At 44.7% G+C, this 19752-nt stretch overlaps 1 long non-coding RNA gene across 1 annotated transcript; it reads left to right on the top strand.

The window, feature by feature from the left end:
- The first annotated feature begins 12289 nt into the window (after window positions 1-12289).
- Window positions 12290-12771, top strand: LOC119271510. Its single transcript, XR_005134570.1, has 3 exons — window positions 12290-12308; window positions 12391-12492; window positions 12570-12771. It is a non-coding gene; the product is annotated as an uncharacterized LOC119271510 (long non-coding RNA).
- The last annotated feature ends 6981 nt before the right edge of the window (window positions 12772-19752 follow it).

Below are 19752 nucleotides of genomic sequence, written 5' to 3'. Positions count from 1 at the left end.
CAGTTCTATCTCCAGCATGGTGTCCTCCATAAGCTTCGGAGTGACACTTGCGTAGGATCTGTTCCTATTCATGCTTAGGTATACAACGTCTAATAACACCATCTACTCCTTCTTTATAAAGGTGCGGGTCATCCCAGAAGTAATGTCTTAAATCATAGAAAACCTTTTTATTTTGCTGGTATGTGAAACTAGGTGGCATAAATTTAGCAACAATGTAATTAGCATAATCATCATACCATGGAGCAGTATGAGAAGCATTTATGACATTTAATTGTTCATCAGGAAAGCTATCATCAATAGGTAGTGGGTCATCAAGAACATTCTCTAACCTAGACAAGTTGTCTGCAACGGGATTCTCAGCTCCCTTTCTATCAATAATATGCAAATCAAATTCTTGTAGCAGGAGAACCCATCTAATAAGTCTAGTTTTAGCATCTTTCTTTTCCATAAGATATTTAATAGCAGCATGATCAGTGTGAATAGTTACTTTAGAATCAACAATATAAGGTCTAAACTTATCACAAGCAAATACAACTGCTAAGAATTCCCTTTCAGTAGTAGCATAATTTCTCTGGGCATTGTCTAGAGTTTTACTAGCATATTGAATAACATTTAATTTTTTTATCAACTCTTTGTCCTAGAACAACACCTACAGCATAGTCACTAGCATCACACATGATTTCAAAGGCTAAAGTCCAATCAGGTGGCTGAACAATAGGTGCAGAAATCAAGGCTTTCTTAAGTATTTCAAATGCTTCTACACAATCATCATCAAAGACAAAAGGAATATCTTTTTGTAAGAGATTAGTCAGAGGCCGAGAGATTTTAGAGAAGTCCTTAATGAACCTCCTATAAAAATCGGCGTGACCAAGGAAACTTCTTATACCTTTGATGTCCTTAGGACACGACATCTTTTCAATAGCATCAACCTTAGCTTTATCAACTTCAATACCTCTTTCAGAAATTTTATGCCCCAAGACAATACCTTCATTAACCATAAAGTGGCACTTCTCCCAATTCAAGACAAGGTTAGTTTCTTCACATCTCTGCAAAACTCGATCAAGGTTGCTCAAGCAATCATCAAAAGAGGATCCATAAACAGAGAAATCATCCATGAAAACTTCACAAATCTTTTCACAAAAGTCAGAGAATATAGCAGTCATACATCTTTGAAAAGTAGCAGGTGCATTACATAAACCAAAAGGCATACGTCTATAAGCAAAGGTACCGAAAGGGCAAGTAAAAGTGGTCTTTTCTTGATCCTCAGCTGACACAGGTATTTGAGAGAAACCAGAGTAACCATCTAGAAAGAAAAAATGTGTATGTTTGGATAATCTTTCTAGCATTTGATCAATGAAAGGCAAAGGGTAATGATCTTTTCTAGTAGCTTTATTTAATTTGCGGAAATCAATCACCATCCTATAACCTGTAATAATTCTTTGTGGAATCAATTCATCTTTATCATTAGGAACGACAGTAATACCTCCCTTCTTAGGGACACAATGGATAGGACTTACCCACTGACTATCAGCAACGGGATAAATTATACCTACTTCAAGGAGCTTTAATATTTCCTTTCTTACCACTTCTTTCATCTTAGGATTTAGTCATCGTTGGTGATCAATAACTGGTTTGGCGTCTTTCTCCAAATTTATTTTGTGTTGACATAGAGTGGGACTAATGCCCTTAAGATCATCAAGAGTATATCCAATAGCAGCACGGTGCTTCTTCAGAGTTTTCAATAATTTCTCTTCTTCATGCTCTGAAAGGTTAGCACTAATAATAATAGGATATATCTTCTTTTCATCAAGATAAGCATATTTAAGAGTATTAGGCAATGATTTAAGCTCAAACACGGGATCACCCTTGGGTGGAGGAGGATCCCCTAGGATTTTAACATGCAAGTTGTGTTTTAGAATAGGTCCCTGTTTAAAGAATACTTCATCTATTTCCCTTCTTTCATTCATAAACATATCATTTTCATGGTCTAGCAAATATTGTTCTAAAGGATCACTAGGAGGCATGACAATAGAAGCAAGACCAATAATTTCATCTTTACTAGGCAATTCTTTATCATGGGGTTGTCTATGAAATTTAGCAAAATTAAACTCATGAGACATATCCCCTAAACCCACAAAAACAATATCCTTATTGCAGTCTATCTTAGCATTAACAGTATTCAAGAAGGGTCTACCAAATATAATGGGACAAAAGTCATCTTGTGGGGAACCAAGAACAAGAAAATCAGCAGGGTATTTAACTTTCCCACACAAGACTTCAACATCTCTAACAATCCCAACTGGTGAAATAGTATCTCTATTGGCAAGCTTAATTGTAACATCAATCTCTTCTATCTCAGCAGGTGCAATATCATGCATAATTTCTTGGTATAAGGAATGAGGTATTGCACTTGCGCTAGCACCCATATCACATAAGCCGTGATAGCAGTGATCTCCTATTTTAACAGAAATAACAGGCATGCCTACAACAGGTCTATGTTTATTTTTAGCATCAGGTCTAGCAATTCTAGCAGCTTCATTGCAGAAGTAAATAACATGCCCATCAATATTATCGGCCAAGAGATCTTTAACCATAGCAATTTTAGGTTCAACTTTAATTTGCTCAGGGGGTTTAGGTGTCTTAATATTACTTTTGTTGACTACAGTTGAAGCTTTAGCATGATCCCTTATTCTAACAGGGAAAGGTGGCTTCTCAATATAAGCAGCAGGAACAACATGATCATTATAAGTGATAGTCTTTTCTTCAAATTTAATAGGTGCGACTACTTTTACTTCAGTGGGAGGATTATATTTAAACCACTTCTCCTTTGGGAGATCAACATGAGTAGCAAAGGGTTCACAGAAAGAATCTACTATCTCAGAGTCAAGTCCATATTTAGTGCTAAATTCACGGAAAGCATTGGTATCCATAAAAGATTTAACACAATCAAACTTAGGTGTTATACTTGACTCCTTAGAGCATCTCCAGCCGTTCAGCCCCCCAGGGGGCGGAAAAAGAGCGGCCTGGGGGCGAACCGGCGCTAGGTTGGCCCCTGGGGGCGACCTATCTCCCAGCCACGCCCCCAGGCGCCGCCCCCAGCCACGGCAAATTCAAACATAGTCTTCCCCACTCACAAAATAGATGCCACAAATCCGGCGATCATGCGGCCACAAGTTCGGCATACAAAAACAAAAAGGACGCACATGCGCATTAGATGGCAAGGTCGGCCTGCGGCGTCGGCGGAGATTGGCGTGCGTGGGCTTGGCGGGGTCTCTGTGCTGGGCGGCGGCGGCGTGGCTTCTGTGTTGCGGGTGTTCTCGACGGCGTCATCAGTCGGGCTTGGTGGCGGCGGCGGCGCGGGCGTCGTCATCGATGGAAGTTGGTTCAGGATGAGGCCCCGCTCCGCCAAGTACCACGCCTTGACCACCTCGTCATTGCTTTGGAGCATGTCCGCCCCGCCCAGCAGGAAAGCCAGGTCGGTGTTTCTCTTATTCGCGGCAACGTTGGTCCGGAGTAGGTCGAGCTTGATGGCACTACTCGACATCAACGCCGACCACTGCGCCTCGGTCTTCTCTTCACGAAGGGCGGCCCGGGCCTGTGCGTCGGTGATGTAGTGCTCGATGGACTCTTGGACTCGAGCGGTGGCCGCGTTGGCGTGTTTCTCCTTCTTGGCAAATTTGTTGCCGTCCGGCCGCCCGTCTGACGCGCCCGGAGTCGGCATGTCCGGCTTGTAGGTATCCTTGGCCTTGTCGAGGGTGCGTCGAACTTCCGCCCACTTCTCGCATTTGTCAATGCTCTTGTAAACATGGAGGTACTTGAATTCAGCGTTGATGTTGCCCTGCCGATACATGGAGAACATGTGCAGCAATTGCACGGAGGAACAAACAGTTGGCGGGCGCACACGGCGAAGAGAGGCGGGAGACTGGCATGCCATACCTGATCCTCAACGCTGGTGCCGCTCTGCGGGCGAGCCGCGGCCTCCTCGACGATCCCATGCCATTTGTTGCATGCCCCCTGGATACGCCCCCAATGGTTCGCCATCGCCTTCGACCCGCGCTGCATGTAGACGCCTTTGAAGTAGGGGTCGACGAGCTTGCGCTCGTCGAACTCGGCCTTGATGCGCTCCCAGTACGTCTCGATGCTCTGGTTCGTGTCGGTGGTCGGGCGAGGCAGACGACCTTCCATGCTTCAGTGAGGCATTCCTCCTCCTTGGATGCCCACTTGATGCGTGGCTCGCCGGACCTGGCCGCCCGCTTATTCTTCTTGCTCCTCCTCGCCGGAACAATCGCCGGCTCCTCCTCCTCTTCGTCCTCCTCCTCCTGCTCCTCCTCGCCGTAGACGTAGCTGAGCTCACCTTCCATGCCACCGCTCAGATCCATGGTGTCGTCCAGGGTGGCGAACCCGGGAGACGCGGCGGCCGCAGCCGAGCCTGTCGCGATGATGTCATCCATGTCGGCCTCGGTCTCGTCGGTGTCGCCGAGGTGCGAGAAGGGCAGCGTGCCACGACGGAGAGGGGGCATCGGGGAGGACGCGTAGGCGGGCGGCGAGTAGTTGTATGGAGGGTACTGCACGCCGGTGAAGGCAGGCGGGGGCGTCCGCTGGGCCGGGTGTCCAATGGGGAAGGTGACGTTGGGGTTGAAACCACCGTGCGCATCCCCGTCGGCATAGCCCGGTGAGGGCGTGCATCCCCATGGCTGCAGCGACGGAGAACCAACGCCTTGCTGGCCCCAGGGCGCGTACTGGGCGTGGCTGCCGGGTGGATTCATCATTCTCGCGCGAGTCGCCTCGTCCTCGGCTTGGTCCGCCGAAGCCGTCGCCGCACGCGTCGCGTTGTCACGGGCCTTCTTGGCCATCGCCCTATTCCGCCGGTCGGCGGTGACAGCCTCCTGTCGCTGAACTTCCACCCTCCACTCGGCATTTGTCATGCCCAGTGGCTTGGACAGTGGCGCCCTTGGCTTCCTCTGCTTCGGCTGGGCGACGAGGCGGTCGTGGTTGCCGCGGCGCGGGGGGCGACGTACTTCTTCAGTGGCATGGCGGCGGAGGCGAGCGAGAGATTGGCGGGAGGAACTAAGAGAATGGGAGGGAAGTGGGGGGAAAGCGGGATGAAACGGCGAGAACAGGCGCTTGACTCGCCGACAGGGCAGACCCACGCGACCTATTTGCTTGTGCTAGCGCCCCTAGGCGCCCTGCAGGGTGCCGGGTTCGTCCTGGGTCCGCCGGCACCAGTTTCGGCCGGAGCCGGCAAAAAACAGGCTTATGGGGGCGTGACTGGGCCGTTTTTTCGCCGCCGGCACGGCAAAAACACATGGGGAGGGCCTGTTGGGGGCACGGCTGGAGGTGCTCTTACCTTCGTCGAGGTCCCAATCTTCAGAGTTGCGTTTAATTCTTTCCAATAAATCCCATTTGAATTCAATAGTCTTCATCATAAAAGATCCAGTACAAGAAGTATCGAGCATGGAGCGATTACTCAGAGAAAGCCGAGCATAAAATTTTGAATAATCATTTCTTTTGAGAGCTCATGATTGGGGCATGAATATAACATTGACTTTAGCCTCCCCCAAGCTTGAGCGATGCTTTCTCCTTCGCGAGGCCAAAAATTATATATATAATTACGATCACGATGAACAAGATGCATAAGATAAAACTTTTGATGAAATTTCAATTTCAATCGTTAGTAGTTCCATGATCCCATATCATCACATAGCCAATACCATGTCAATGCCTCTCCCTTCAAAGATAAAGGGAAGACCTTCTTCTTGATAACATACCTGCAAGCTTAAATAATCCACAAACTCCATCTCCTGCAAAAGGATTAGCTAGCAGTTTCTCCATCATACCCGAAGGAAATTCAAAGTAAAATTTTCAGTAGGTTCAGTAGGTTGAGAAGCAACTCTTTGCTCTACTGGTCGGGGTGAAGATACCCTGAACAAGCCCCTCAAAGGATTATGTTCCATAGTAACAAGTGACAATAAATTTCAGCACAGTATATACATTTTTCCTTACCAAATTCCACCTACCAAAGGCGCTTCACTCCCCGGCAACGGCGCCAGAAAAGAGTCTTGATGACCCACAAGTGTAGGGGATCTATCGTAGCCTTTTCGATAAGTAAGAGTGTCGAACCCAACGAGGAGCAGAAGGAAATGATAAGCAGTTTTCAGTAAGGTATTCTCTGCAAGCACTGAAAATATCGGTAACAGATAGTTTTGTGATAAGGTAATTTATAGCGAGTAACAAGTAATGTAAGTAAATAAGGTGCAACAAGATGGCCCAATCCTTTTTGTAGCAAAGTACAAGCCTGGACAAACTCTTATATAAAGGAAAGCGCTCCTGAGGACACATGGGAATTATCGTCAAGCTAGTTTTCATCACGTTCATATGATTCACGTTCGTTACTTTGATAATTTGATATGTGGGTGGACCGGTGCTTGGGTACTGCCCTTACTTGGACAAGCATCCCACTTATGATTAACCCCTATTGTAAGCATCCGCAACTACAACAGAAGTATTAAGGTAAACCTAACCATAACATGAAACATATGGATCCAAATCAGCCCCTTACGAAGCAACGCATAAACTAGGGTTTAAGCTTCTGTCACTCTAGCAACCCATCATCTACTTAGTATTTCCCAATGCCTCCCTCTAGGCCCAAACAATGGTGAAGTGTCATGTAGTCAACGTTCACATGACACCACTAGAGGGATGACAACATACATCTCATCAAAATATCGAACGAATACCAAATTCACATGACTACTTATAGCAAGACTTCTCCCATGTCCTCAGGAAGAAATGTAACTACTCACAAAGCATATTCATATTCATAATTAGAGGGGTACTAATATGCATAATGGATCTGAACATATGATCTTCCACCAAGTAAACCAACTAGCATCAACTACAAGGAGTAATCAACACTACTAGCAACCCACAGGTACCAATCTAAGGTTTGGATACAAAGATTGGATACAAGAGATAGAGTAGGGTTTGAGATGAGATGGTGCTCGTGAAGATGTTGATGGAGATTGACCCCCTCCCGATGAGAGGATCGTTGGTGATGACGATGGTGATGATTTCCCCCTCCCGGAGGGAAGTTTCCCCGGCAGAACAGCTCTGCCGGAGCCCTAGATTGGTTTCGCCAAGGTTCTGCCTCGTGGCGGTGGAGTTTCATCCCGTGAGCTTGCTTATGATTTTTTTTCCAAGGTAAAAGACTTCATATAGCAGAAGATGGGCACCGGAGGCCTGCCAGGGGGCCCACGAGGCAGGGGGCGCGCCCAGGGGGTAGGGCGCACCCCCACCCTCGTGGCCAGGGTGTGGGCCCCCTCTGGTGCTTTCTTCGCTCAGTATTTTTTATTAATTCCAAAAATGACTTCCGTGAAGTTTCAGGACTTTTGGAGCTGTGCAGAACAGGTCTCTAATATTTGCTCCTTTTCCAGCCTAGAAATCCAGCTGCCGGCATTCTCCCTCGTCATGTAAACCTTGTAAAATAAGAGAGAATAGGCATAATTATTGTGACATAATGTGTAATAACAGTCCACAATGCAATAAATATCAATATAAAAGCATGATGCAGAATGGACGTATCAGGAGGCAACCCAATGAATAAAATTTATTTTTGCTTTTTGCTTTCTGTTCTTGAGTGTTTGCACAATTATGCTATTGTTATCATTGTGTTTTTTGTGTTTTAATTAGTGTTTGTGCCAAGTAAGCCTTTAGGATCTTCTTGGGTGATAGTCGTTTGATCTTGCTGAAAAACAGAAACTTTTGTGCTCACGAAAATAATTCTCATTTTTAACAAAAGCACGATAAAATACCAATTCTTTTTTCAGCAGATTAATATACAAATTGCTCAGGTAGTCCTAATTTTCAGAATTTTTGGTGTTACAGAAGTATTCAAAATATCCAGATTGTCACAGACTGTTCTGTTTTTGACAGATTCTGTTTTCTTTGTGTTGTGTGCTTGTTTTGATGATTTTATGGTTTTATTTTAAGAGTTCTTCCATAGAAAAGTTGGAATACAGTATATATAATGCAAGAATAAAATATGAATGGGTTGCAACAATACTTATAGTAGTGATTTGCTTTCTTATACTAACCGATCTCACGAAGGTTTTGTTGAGTTTTGTGTGATTGAAGTTTTCAAGTTTTGGGTGATGTTACGATGGATGAAGGGATAAGGACTAAAAAGAGCCTAAGCTTGGGGATGCCCATGGCATCCCGAGCTATTATCCAAAGAGAAGCAAGCAACTAAGCTTGGGGATGCCCTGATGTGACGCCCAGATAATCAAGCGACAGTAACCTCTGGTAATGATGCCACGCCATCATGATTACTGTTGCTAATCTCGCGTTAGTTCAAAACCTAGTTCAATTTAAAAAAAATAAAGTCAAACGATAGAAATTTCCAAACATTAAAACTAAAATGATGTAGACGTGCCAAATAATGCATAGGTAATTATGGTTAAGAAACTCCATTTTTATAAAATGTTTAAATACCCTTAGGTTAATAAAACAATAGCAAAAACCAATATATAAATGCTTTTATAATTAACAAAATACTAAACTAAATTGCTTTGGGGTAAAACCTTTTGTTGTAGTGGGTTTTAATGTATTACTAAATTAGGGATCATTTTAATATTAGATAAAAAACTAGATGAAAAAGAAACTGGAAAAAACAGAAAAAGAAAAAAAATGAAAACTAACAAAAAGAAAAGGAAATGAGAAAAACCCTCCCCTCCCCGATGGGCCTTGGCCCAGCTGGCCGCTCCCCGTCATGCCAGTCACCTGGCCTAGGCCGCCCTCCCTTATCCCCCAACCCGATCGAAACCTAGGGCAACCACCGCCCCCACTTCCCCCCACCGACCTAGATCGGAACCATCCCCGTCACCCCGCACGACCCCCCCACTCCTCTCGCGACCCCCACTCCTCCTTACCGAGACCCCCACCCTCTCGTTCTCCAGCAACGACAAGAGCCCCGCGCTGGACCCCCTTGACGCGCCGGAGCCCACCTCACCGGCATGCCCGCGCGCGAGGAACCGCCGCAAGCCACCGCGACCAACACCACCGAATCAGCAACCCCTCGCGTTTGTGAGGTCTGCCTTGTCGTCTTCGTCATCTACACTAGCGCACGCGAGCTAGGACGCCCCAACGACGGCTCCCTCGACGATCTTCTTCGACGACGGCCGCCACATGCCTCGCCTCGATCCACGCCGACCGAACCCCTGCATCGGGGGTATGACCCCATCTCCCCTACCCCTTTCCCTAGGTCGTCAGCGCCGGTGCCGCCCCGTACTTCTGCCGTCATGCTCCCGGCCTCGCCGCGCCTACATGCCACGCGTGCGCGCGAGCCCGCGCCCGCTCGCGCCTCGCCCCGTGGTCATCTCCGCCTTCACCCTACCGCTTCTAGCGCCCGCCTCCGCTCGCCGTGGCTGCCGGCCGCGTCCTCGCCCCAGCTACCACCCCCTACTGCCGCATCCGCCGCGGCCCGCTCCCTTCCATGGTCGGCGTCGTGCCCCGCAATGGCTGCCGGCAAGGCAGCGCCCGGGTCCAGGCGACCCGGCACCCGCAACTGCGCCCGTTCGGGCGACAACCGTTGCCCCGGCGCCCAAAACCCGTTAAGGCCCCCTGTGCCCGGCTCAGATTCTCTAACTTGCTTATAGCAAGTCAGAGGCAGCCCAGCGCACGCTAGATGCCGCTCGTTCTCGATCAGTCGGCTGCTTCTTTCGATCCCTCACTCATCCTAAAATAAGCAGCCCAGCCCAGATTTCATAGCCCACCTAAAGGCCTACTTCAACACAGTGGAGGGAAAACAAAACTTCAGGCGGGAGCACGAGAGGATTTTGGCGGGGAAACATGGACTGCGCTGCTTTGTCGCGCGTTGTCTCAGCTTTGGGCGATCGCTGCGGCAACTCCAAGGAAATCAGCTGGCCGATCGAGGAAAACTTCTGGCGATCAATTCCAGCCATTGTTCCTCCTCCTCCTCCTTCCAGATTACAGGTAGCAACCACAAATTTCCCCTCTTTGTCTTGTATTTTCTTCACAAATTGGAAATTTTCTTACTTGTATTTGTTCATGATTCCTGCAGTAATTATTGAGTTCATGTCTTCAAATTAAGAGATAATGGCAGAAACTAACAAGTAAGTTAGGCTTACACTGGAATTCCTTTGCTGACATCTAGATCTATAGCAAGTTAGGCTTACACTGGAATTACCTATATATTTATTTTGGTGCAGGGAGAATGTGATTCGTACGTCCTTACCTCAAGTTGGTCAGAAATTCACAGACTTGGCCGAGGCATGGTCATTTTGGGTTAACTATGGAGGCCGGGCAGGTTTTGAGGTCAGAAAAAGGTCAAGCTGGAAAAGTAAAATTGATGGAGTGGTAACTTCATGTAGATATGTGTGTGCAAAGGAGGGTCGTCGAGTACAAGACAAGAGGGATCATCTCACAAAGAACCCTAGAGCTGAAACAAGAACAGATTGTGATGTCCATATGTGTCTTTCATTAGATCGAGTGGCAGGACATTATGAAGTGGTGGAGGTAGTGCTTGCTCACAATCATGGTGTCTACTTACCACAAACTTTCCATTTGATGTTATCACAACGGAGGATTTCAGAATTGCAAGCCGTTGAAATTGAGGCTGCCGATGACTCTGGAATTAGACCAAGGCATGCACATGACTTGGCTAGTCGCCTTGTTGGGGGGCCAATGAATCTCAGCTACACGCCAGGCGCCAAAGAGAGTTAGCATATGGTCAGGCGGGAAGCATGTTGAAGTATTTTCAACAAAAGCAGGCTGAGAATCCATCTTTCCAGTATACTTTACAATTGGATTCCGAAGAACAAATAAGTACTATATTCTGGGCTGATGCAAAGATGTGCATTGATTATGCACACTTTGGAGATGTTATCGCCTTTGACACTACTTTTGGCACAAACAAAGAATATAGGCCTTTTGGTGTTTTCGTCGGATTCAATCATTTTAGAGAGACCGTTATTTTTGGTGCTGCTCTTTTGTTTGATGAAACACGTGGCTCTTTCAAATGGTTATTTGAGGCTTTTGTAGAGGTACACAACGGAAAGCAACCTAGAGCTATATTTACCGATCAAGACACGACAATGGGATTAGTTGTTGGGGATGTTTTCACCCAAGCATGGCATGGCTTGTGCACCTACCACATCATGCAAAATGCCGTCAAGCACTTGTGCAATAGCAAAGTTGAAGAATCAAAAAAAGAGGAACATGAAGAACCTCATATCCTCTTAGATTTCAGTGCTTGTATGTATAATATTGAGGACAAGGCAGCCTTTGAAGAGGCATTTGACATCATGAGAAATAAGGTGGATAAGAAGAAGGCCTCATGGCTAGATAGCATCTACAAGTTAAAAGAAAAGTGGACTGAATGTTACATGAGGGATGTTTTCACAATGGGAATGAGAAGCACACAATTAAGTGAGAGTTTCAATAGTGATTTGAAAAAACATCTCAAATCAGATTTTGACATCATTCGCTTCTTAAAACATTTTGAAAGGGCTGTGCAAGGAAAAAGAAACAGGGAGCTAGATGCAGAATTTGAAGCTACTAAAAAACTGCCTAGAATAGGGATGGAGACTCCTATGTTGTTGCAAACAAGCGAAGCTTACACACCGACCATATTTGAAGCATTCAAATCTGAATATAGAAGATCCATGGCTGCATGTAGTAGAGCATTGGATGGAGATAATACATATGTTGTTACAATTGTGAGGGCTAATGGTGATTTGAGTTCCGAACTAGAGCGCATAGTTGTCGGTGATCCTTTGGAGCAAACGGCTTCTTGTAGCTGTTTTCAGTTTAAAAGGACTGGAGTATTGTGTGCGCATGCTTTAAAAGTTCTTGACTTGATGAATATCAAGTTATTGCCAAACCATTATCTTTTAAAGAGATGGACCCGAGAAGCAAAATCTGGAACTATACAAGATACCAAAGGAAGGGATATAATTGAAGATCCAAAATTGGATGCTATGTTGCGGTACAAGTTTGTTTCTCACAAATTTCATGATTTTGCAAGTGAAGCCGCAAGCGATCCGGAATGTATCTTGTTGGTGGACAATGCATTGGACATCCTTGCCAAGCAAGTACGGGAAAAACTGAGGATATCTAGAAGTATTTTGAGTGAATCCTCTAATGTGCAGCCTAATGTTCAACAAGATGAGGGTTTGCTTAGTTCTGCACGCCTCAAGAAAAAAGAGGTTCAACCGAAAAGTTCAAAGAGACATAAACCTTGGATCGAGAAGACACGCAAGTACAAAAATAAAGACCCAAAGGAATCTAGCGTATGTTGCTGAAAATTCTTGCAATTTAGTGTACTTATTTATTACTACATCATATATAAATTTGTTGGGTTTCTTTGTGCAGCAGCAAGAGAAAGAGAATCAAGTTGGTGGAGAAACTCAAGCAACAACTGAAAATGCTAATAATGCCAGCAATGCATTCAGGAGCTACACAGACTTGCTAATGGTACTTTAAATGTTGTTGTATCTTCTCTAAACTAATATTCTATTCCAACGTTTCATTTTGATCCTCTTTCTTTGCAGGGTTCTAATGGAATTGATATGGATTTTGGAGATCTTCTTTAGGTTCCTATTTCATGACAAGAAGAAGATAGTCCATCTTCTTCTTTTGGCCTGAATATGTTCAGCTTGAAGAAATTTGTGAAAAACACTGCAAAATGGTGTTCTTTTGTGTAGAACCTGCAGCTCTAGTACTATATTTTGTTGGAGGTTATTATGGTTATTTGTATCATGACTGACGTTTGTATTCTGGTTGATTTTGGTTGAATTCTGGTTGAAAACGGAGTATTTTTACAGGTTTCTATCCAGTCTGAATATGTTCTGTTCTATTCTGTTGTTTACATTCAGTTAACTGTCCATAGATGCACTTGTCGCTGCAGCTGGGCTGTTTGCTCCCGAATGGGCCTCCCTTGTCGCTTATGTGGGCTGGCCTGGCTGAACTATGTTGTGTGAGGGAAGGAAACATGAAACAGAGCACGGGACACACGATGGAAAAGAAACGGCATCCAGCTGCCTCAAGGCTGCCTCTGACTTGCTATAAGCAAGTTAGAGAATCTGAGCCGCCCTGTGCCTATGACAGGGGGGCCCCACGACCAGAACGTTTTTAACAAAAAAAGAAAAATAAATAATAAATATAATAACTAAAATGTTAATTAATTAATTAGAGAATTAATTAAATCGGATTAGATTAACCTAATCATTTAGTTAAAGCTAATTAGCCCTATTTAATTACTATGAGCCTATGACATATGGGCCCCATGCCCCTTTAAAAAAAGAGGAATTAGAAAATTATAATAATTAATTAATTACGATAATTAATTAACTTAATTAATTCTATTTAGTTAACCTAAACCTAATTAGGCTAATTAATTCTGATAATGAGATAACAGTCAATGACCGACGGGCCCCACCCACCAGTTGACTGGTCAATGGTCAGAGTTGACCGCTGACATCATGCTGACGTCATAATTGTATTTCCTAAATTAATTAATTCTGTTAGTCCTAAAAATGATTTAAATCTTTAATAATTAATATAAAATAGACCGTAGTTCGGATGAAAAAACTTTGTACATGAAAGTTGCTCACAACGACGAGACGAATCCGAAAACGCAGCCCGTTTGTCCGCCACGCATCCCTAACCTATCGAACTTGCAACTTTCCCCCTCCGGCTCCTCTGCCTGAAAACACGAAACACCGGGGATACTTTCCCGGATGTTTCCCCCCTTCACCGGCATCACCTCATACCGCGTTAGGGCATGCCTAGCATCACGCTTTGCTTTATCATGCATCGTCATGCATCTGTTTGCTTAAATATTCATTATTTCTTCCCCCTCTTCTTCCGCTAGACACCGAGACCGACGCCGCTGCTACCCAGTACGACTACGGAGTTGACGACCCCTCTCTCTTGCCAGAGCAACCAGGCAAGCCCCCCCTTTGATCAGCAAATATCGCCTACTCTTCTCCCTACTGCTTGCATTAGAGTAGTGTAACATGTTACTGCTTTCCGTTACTCCTATTTTGATGCATAGCCTGTCCTTGCCACTACTGTTGATACCTTTACCTGCAATCCTAATGCTTAGTATAGGATGCTAGTTTATCATCAGTGGCCATACATTCTTGTCCGTCTGCCATGCTATATTATCGGGCCGTGATCACTCGGGAGGTGATCACGGGCATATACAATATACTTTACATAGTTACATTACCTGTGATACTGTTTGGAGATGGGGGCTGAAGGGGCAGGTGGCTCCATCCCGGTAGAGGTGGGCCTGGGTTCCCGACGGGCCCCGACTGTTACTTTGAGGCGGAGCGACAGGGCAGGTTGAGACCACCTAGGAGAGAGGTGGGCCTAGCCCTGGTCGGCGTTCGTAGATACTTAACACGTTTAACGAGATCTTGGTATTTGATCTGAGTCTGGCTACTGGCCTATACACACTAACCATCTACGCGGGGAAAGTTATGGGCACTCGACGTCGTGGTATCAGCCGAAGCACTTCGTGACGCCAGCGACTGAGCGGCGCGCGTCGGGTTGGACCGCGTAACGTGACTTCCTTTGAAATGGAGGTTGCTAGGTCTGCTCTCCGGCCGCGTACGCAACGTGCAGGTGTGCTATGGGCGATGGGCCCAGACCCCTGTGCGCTTAGGTTTAGACCGGCGTGCTGGCCTCTCTGTTGTGCCTAGGTGGGGCTGCGACGTGTTGATCTTCCGCGGCCGGGCATGACCCAGAAAAGTGTGTCCGGCCAAATGGGATCAAGCGTGTTGGGTTATGTGGTGCACCCCTGCAGGGAAGTTAATCTATTCGAATAGCCGTGATCTTCGGTAACAGGACGACTTGGAGTTGTACCTTGACCTTATGACAACTAGAACCGGATACTTAATAAAACACACCCTTCCAAGTGCCAGATACAACCGGTGATCGCTCTCTCACAGGGCGACGAGGGGAGGATCATCGGTTAGGATTATGCTACGTGATGATGCTTGGAGGACTTCAGTCTACTCTCTTCTACATGTTACAAGACGGAGGCTACCAGAAGCGTAGTCTTCGAAAGGACTAGCTATCCCCCTCTTATTCCGGCATTCTACAGTTCAGTCCACATATGATAGCCTTATTCCAGTTGATACCATTGCATACATATGTAGTGTAGCTCCTTGCTTGCGAGTACTTTGGATGAGTACTCACGGTTGCTTTCTCCCTCTTTTCCCCCTATCCCTTCTACCTGGTTGTCGCAACTAGATGTTGGAGCCCAGGAGCCAGACGCCACCTTCGACGACGACTCCTACTACACCGGAGGTGTCTACTACTACGTGTTGCCCGCTGACGACGACCAGGAATAGTTTAGGAGGATCCCAGGCAGGAGGCCTGCGCCTCTTTCGATCTGTACCCCAGTTTGTGCTAGCCTTCTTAAGGCAAACTTGTTTACCTTATGTCTGTACTCAGATATTGTTGCTTCCGCTGACTCGTCTATGATCGAGCTCTTGTATTCGAGCCTTCGAGGCCCCTGGCTTGTAATATGATGCTTGTATGACTTATTTTATTTGTAGAGTTGTGTTGTGATATCTTCCCGTGACTCCCTAATCTTGATCGTACACGTTTGCGTGTATGATTAGTGTACGGTTGAATCGGGGGCGTCACAAGTTGGTAACAGAGCCGACTGCCTGTAGGACTCCCCCTTCCACACTCCTTGGCCAAAGTTGAGTCTAGACATTGCAAAAACTTTTACTAACATGGTTGTGTGTCTTACGGGCCCACGTCGCCATCGGGTGGTACTAGGATCTTTTACTCCTCGACCTTTACTCTGGGGCTCTGATCTCTCTTCTATTCGGGTTAAATGAATTTTGCTAAATCTAACATTAGGATCTCGTTATCACTTTCACCCGGAGAGCCCCTTATTACTGATGATCATCTACTACACGTGGAGACCCTGAAGATACTCTCCGCTGTTAACCCGAGAACTTGTGTTCATCGCGTTTACAATTCCCCTTCCACCGTCAACCATTATGGATTACTACTTGCAGTTGTTATTCTTACATTCACCCCCAGTTGGTCTTGTTATTACAAGATACCCCGAAATACTCGTCGTTGTTTCGATAATCCTTTGAGCTCACTGCCTTGCTGTTCTTTGTCACCTGAATACCCCTACGGATAATTCTCGCACTTATCGAGTATCCGCTCATCCCCCAGTTGTCCATGTGTTTCACAATGGTCTTCGAAATACTATTCGATCCTCCAAAAATCCTTAGTAGCTTATTGATCTGAAATACTTGTCTGCTTACCATGATGGATGCTTTCGATATGTCTGGCAATATTCGTTAGTATCCTTAGGCACCATAGTTTTGATCCTTCTGATTCAACATGAGTGCAAATGCACGCAATCATCAGTTGATCCTTTTAAATTATCTTTCCAGCTCAGACGTCATTTTAAACATGAGCTGGTTCTCAATCAATCCAATTGCCGTCGATTGTACCCCTATGCTTACTCAACTTATCCATCCTTAACCAGAGCGTTTTCTTCTGATCCATTGATTTGGAAATCATAATTCCTTTGTTATTTAAACGTTGAATTATTCAGATGTTCTATAAACTAATGCATTTGCATTCTTTCTTCCTCTGATTGGGTATCGATACTCACATCAGCTCCATTGTGGATCGCCATATCCACTGTTTGATTATTATCCGATAGTGTCCTTCATAATTGATCACCTTGTGAGTTCTTTCTCCGATACATAATGTCTTTGGTAAATTGTATCCTCTCCTTTGTCAATCATGCTCTATTTTCGAGCTTGTGTTAATTACTCCTAAAGTTCATGGTATATGTTCTAAGAAGCCCCGATGGCTCGAACCTATGCCTTCCTTAATATGTGTGAACTAGAAAGTTTTCACGAGTCATACTCTTCTGGTATTTTTCCAGATAAAATTTCAACACTACAACTTCATCGAACGCGAGATGTAAATGAAAGGTTATGCATTGGAGAAGTGGGAGTCGACCTTGAACTTTGTGTTCATGCCCATGGACCCGATGTGGAACTTATCATGGAAGCTTCTTGTAAAATATTTAATCATTTTTGTAACTCTTTCGGTGTCATTAAATTGGATCCCTTGCAACTATACATTCGACCGTATGTTCTTCTTTGATCCCATTTCTCGCGCAAGTTTAAGCACATGTCTTCTGTGGATCAATACATCTCCCCAACTTCTATTATGATCTACCTTCGAGTATTACCCCTGGTACCTCGAGGATATCATGTCATTGCACTACATTTTATGAACTTTTTGATGGAGTACTACCTTACCCCTGTCTTTGTCACTTCAAGGGTTCTGGGTTGTTTGTCAAACTGAGAACACCGATAAGTGAATCGATTCCGCACTCTGATCCAATAACTCTAAGTAATTTTCGTTGCATACGAGTTTAATAATCCTTCTAGTCAATCCTAGCCAGGTTGCCTATATCATTATCGTGCCAAATTTTAATTGTGCTACCTGGTTCTTCTCCCCGGTGCACAATTTTCGACGATGAGCTAAGCATGTGTCGCTCTTCCTCATCATATCATTTCTCCTTGAACAACAAGCTTGTTTTCGAGTTTGTGTCATACCTGTGGTTCCAATAACCTTTTGCTTCATCATTCCTTTGACTTGATGTCATCGCCGATCGATTACATCTTCATGAAATTTCTCGACAAATGTATCGTGATCATCATCAACATCCTGAGCTCTTCCAGGATATTAATTAAATTCATGATGAGAAATACCACCCTTGCCCCTTGATGATTTATGTTATCATCGAAAACATTCTTGCCTCCCCCCAACACAAACTAGTTCATACAATTTTGGAAATACATCATTTTTGACATGTCGATGGATTGCTGCTGAACCCATCGGCCACATCCTCATCTTTTTCCTGGTAAAATTGCATGAGATGTTCTAAAAATTTGCGATGGATCCCTTGAGTATCCAAAGAATGACCTTTACCTGATGACCATGTTAATGCTATCCCGAAGCACAACTGTGGTACTCCGTTTGTCAACAAGAACATTGGAAGTGCATTGCCAAATGTTTCTTGATCTATTATCCAAACACCGTTGTATGGATAACATCATGAATTCCCTTGCCCCTTTATCCAAATGGTGATGTACTTGTTGATCTAACATGTACACCATGCTCTACTTTTCCTTGGGAAAAGTTACACTCCTAAATCTTGTGTATAAACACATTTTCCTTTCCATTGGTTTGTTAATCTTTCTTTTGATATATATCATATAAGCAGAAATAATTCCCTGCTTATATAAAAAACACCTCGAGGTACAATTCGGTCAGTACAACCCTGTTACTAATGTTGATGACATTCCGGTAACCACCGATGGACGAGAACCTTGCCTATTGGTCCGCCTCATCTTAACGAGCAGGAAAATGGTTCTCTTCGTCCCTCGTCCTCGGTACCAACATTGTTGGCGACATAACTGACAGACTAATTTCTGGCATGCCATGCTATCATGACCATGCAAGAGGACATCACCCTCCCTATTTCTTAACCCACATGGTGGGCCCATAACCCACAGGTCCCAGGATCGAAACCTGACTCTCCTGTTCAACCCTGTTTCTAATGGTTATTCTCCATGTTTGGCTTCGTAGTTAATTCATGGACCACCTTCCTAATGCTCTATTCTAGTATCAGACGCAGTACTTACTCTCGCTACTCTGAACCCCTTTCTCACTCTGGTTCAGACTTCGAGCAACTATCTATCCGCTTGGAACCCCTTATTGTACCTTCGTACCTTACTCTCGACGTATTTCATAAGTTTAACTCGAAAGATAATCTTATACTCATTCATGGGTTAACCCCAGATTGTTTCCCTCAAAAGCATTCTGACGTGGCTGAGCTGCCCCTTAACCTTTCGTAAGTACGATAGAGTTCCTGAAGAAATGATGACAAGTTTATCATGATGCATTGGAATAAAGAATTGAAGACATCAACGAAAGGGATTAACTTCTTCGAGAAGATCCGTTAGAATTTCGTAACCAGATCTTTCCCCCTTACTCTACCTCTTAAATCTCGGGACGAGATTTCTTGTAGTGGAGGAGAATTGTGACGCCCGGATAATCAAGCGACAGTAACCTCTGGTAATGATGCCACGTCATCATGATTACTGTTGCTAATCTCGCGTTAGTTCGAAACCTAGTTCAATTTAAAAAAAATAAAGTCAAACGATAAAAAATTCCAAACATTAAAACTAAAATGCTGTAGATGTGCCAAATAATGCATAGGTAATTATGGTTAAGAAACTCCATTTTTATAAAATGTTTAAATACCCTTAGGTTAATAAAACAATAGCAAAAACCAATATATAAATGCTTTTATAATTAACAAAATACTAAACTAAATTGCTTTGGGGTAAAACCTTTTGTTGTAGTGGGTTTTAATGTATTACTAAATTAGGGATCATTTTAATATTAGATAAAAAACTAGATGAAAAAGAAACTGGAAAAAAATAGAAAAGGAAAAAAATGAAAACTAACAAAAAGAAAAGGAAATGAGAAAAACCCTCCCCTCCCCGATGGGCCTTGGCCCAGCTGGCCGCTCCCCGTCATGCCACTCACCTGGCCCAGGCTGCCCTCCCTTATCCCCCAACCCGATCGAACCCTAGGGCAACCACCGCCCCCACTTCCCCCCACCGATCTAGATCGGAACCATCCCCGTCGCCCCGCACGACC

This window comes from Triticum dicoccoides, chromosome 3A (assembly GCF_002162155.2).
Source record: "Triticum dicoccoides isolate Atlit2015 ecotype Zavitan chromosome 3A, WEW_v2.0, whole genome shotgun sequence".
NCBI classification, from domain to species: domain Eukaryota; kingdom Viridiplantae; phylum Streptophyta; class Magnoliopsida; order Poales; family Poaceae; genus Triticum; species Triticum dicoccoides.
The sequence above is the reverse complement of the archived record's forward strand: the minus strand, read 5'-3'. Positions and strand labels throughout refer to the sequence as shown.